The sequence below is a fragment of the Micropterus dolomieu genome, unplaced genomic scaffold (assembly GCF_021292245.1).
Source record: "Micropterus dolomieu isolate WLL.071019.BEF.003 ecotype Adirondacks unplaced genomic scaffold, ASM2129224v1 contig_12925, whole genome shotgun sequence".
NCBI lineage: Eukaryota > Metazoa > Chordata > Actinopteri > Centrarchiformes > Centrarchidae > Micropterus > Micropterus dolomieu.
The window spans coordinates 1-2,696 of NW_025741911.1; the positions used below are offsets into that span (position 1 = coordinate 1).

The 2,696-nt window shown below is 36.7% G+C and overlaps 1 long non-coding RNA gene across 1 annotated transcript; it reads left to right on the top strand.

Annotated features, from left to right (window-relative positions):
- The first annotated feature begins 1,660 nt into the window (after positions 1-1,660).
- LOC123966208 lies at positions 1,661-2,694 on the top strand. The gene is made up of 3 exons (XR_006823921.1): positions 1,661-1,913; positions 2,292-2,445; positions 2,622-2,694. It is a non-coding gene; the product is annotated as an uncharacterized LOC123966208 (long non-coding RNA).
- Positions 2,695-2,696: the final 2 nt, after the last annotated feature.

Sequence of the window (2,696 nt, forward strand, 5' to 3'; positions counted from 1 at the left end):
TATGTTTTTAGTCGAACATCATTTTAAAACAAGACAGTGATTATCCGTCTCTCACTAACATTAAAGGTCTAGATACAACTCTGGACTAATTGAAGATTAAAAGCAGTGGATTGACACAAGTGTTGATTAGCTGGGCAGAGTGGGCATTATGGATGCACTGCACATCTCTCAGTTAATAATAACCATCACTTATTCAGCCAGGTCATGGTAAAACGTTTAATAGTATTTTACCTTTGAAAATGTATAAAAAGAAACCTGGGGAGCCAGTTCGAATGGGCCTGATGGAGCTGATAACATTAATATATTGCAAGTATTGTTATCTATAATTTATAGGGTCTATGCTGAAGTTTGTCAGTAGAGTAGATGCTGAATCATCAGCTGATACAAGCACAGATGATCCACATCCAGCCTCAGCCTGTACCAGCACAGTCAGTACAGCAAGCATCAGACACAAGCAGCTCAGACCCTAATGGAACACTTGCTGCTCCAGCAGATTGGCCCCCAGTAGCCATGGTTCTGCTCCAGGTTTCTGCCTCTTAAAAGGAAGTTTTTCCTTGCCTCTGTCGCCTAGTGCTTGCTCTTGGTGGGAACTGTTGGGCTTCTGTAAATAACATCACAGAGTACGGTCTAGACCTGCTCTTTTATGAAAAGCGCTGTGAGATAACTGTTGTTGTGATTTGGCGCAATATAAATAAAATTGAATTGAATTGAACAGTAGGACTTCATGAAGACTGAATTAGTGTACAGAGGTCCATTCAAACCAGCACTGGATGTTTCTAGAAGAAGAATTTACATTAAGGTTTATTTCAGAGACAGATTGAATGGAGGGAGGATTGTAGTGAAAGCACTGTGGTGTCAGGTGTGACTATGCAGCAATGGCAAATTGTTTACATGGATCAGAAGTCAGGGCCCCTGGGAGGTCAGAACCAGCTCTGAACACCAAAGTCACAATAAAAAATAAAAACAGAAACTTCCGTGTTCTAAGAGGTAAATTACTTATTGTCAAAGGAGTATGGTGGCTTTGAAGAGAGCGATATAATGTCCGTTGGTCGTTGGTCCTACTGCACCAGTTCCAAAAGTAGGCCACGTATTAGTTATTTACACAGCTAAATATGTAATGTTAGGGCCTACATAACATATAAATAAACATATTTTTTACATTTTGAGTCCCATGCACTCCATCTAGCTAACATTTCAAAAGCAATCCTTTGATTTTCTTTGCAGTAACATTAGCCTATTTATTTTAGCATTTCATAGTATTGTCCTGCGCCACGCAGTAACAGTTATGATTTAGGTAGTCAAATTTAAATAATTTAATTTAAGGTAATTATTGTGAGGCTTGTTAGGTTTTATTTAAAAGAACTTTCAAATTAATAAATTGCATTAGTGCAGATCACTGCTTTATTAATCATGCTGTATATTTATTAACATTGCAGTAAATTATGAAGTTACACAATTTAATACTGTACCATGGTAAGACACAAATGTTAATGTTAGCAACCGCAAAAAATAACTACAGTTCAGAATAAATTCATTTTTTACACATTTACCTGTTCGTAAACAGAGAAGATAAGTGAATCTACAGTAGGCTACATGTTTATTGTATGTAAATGTATACTGTAAATAATATAAATGTAGTACATGTTTTTACACTTTTTAATGTAATTTGGATTTTCTTTAATGTTTCTAAGGTTTCTGGCACAATTAAGAAATCCAGTGGCTCAGTCTTTTACCAAAGAGGTCATTCTCCTGCCAGACCATACATATACAAATGTGCCAAGGCGTGCCAGCAAAGCTTGGCTTTTTGAAAATGGACATATAAAATCCGCATTGGAATTTGGCTGTGACTGGGATTCTGTCAAAGTAATGCAGGCAATAACAGCGGCCTTCCAGCCTGTTGTAGAGGGATGCAGGTAAGCTTTTGATCTGTTTTGGCACATTTCTTACCTGTTTCATCTTATTTATATTTTTGCAATAATATCATATACTGTACTATGAAAGGTCAATTTTGAGTGTATGTGTTTTCACTTACATTTATTTTTTCACATTCTCTTTTGCTGCTGCTTATTTTTACCAAGCTTGGATATGTAAAAAAAAAATACACACAATAATACAATACATTGGGGTTATCTGGTATTATCTCCAAGTTATGTTGACTTGCAAAACTTTACAGAATGTAAATTTCTGTGTGCACACAAATTATGTATTGAAACTCGAACTTTTCCATATACTGTAGTGTAGTGTTTTACTTTTAACAAGTTTCATATACAGTGTGCTTTTCATTCCCTCAGGTTACAAATCTTGATGCCATGCCACAACAGACTAGTTGAGCCATCCCTTAGCTCCAATCAGACTTTGAGTGGAGGCCTTTTAAAAAAATTGTTTCATCAGAAGTCCATATATGTCAGGCCTGACAAGGTCATTTTAAGTGAGGAGAAAGAATCTGTAAGTAGTGCATGAAGATGTCATGTGCATGACTGGCAATGGCAATACTGTATTTTACACTGGATGTCTGAAACACCATTACTTGTCCTATGCTGCGACATAATACAAACATTTGTTTGTTAGTATAGTGTATTTGACCCTTAAAGTTTGTTGTATTTATCTGCTTCAATTGTCAGTCATGTTCTGATGGAGACAGTCACCATGCAGGGAGCCTTGATTTCGCCCAGTCATCGGACAGTGACAACTGTGGT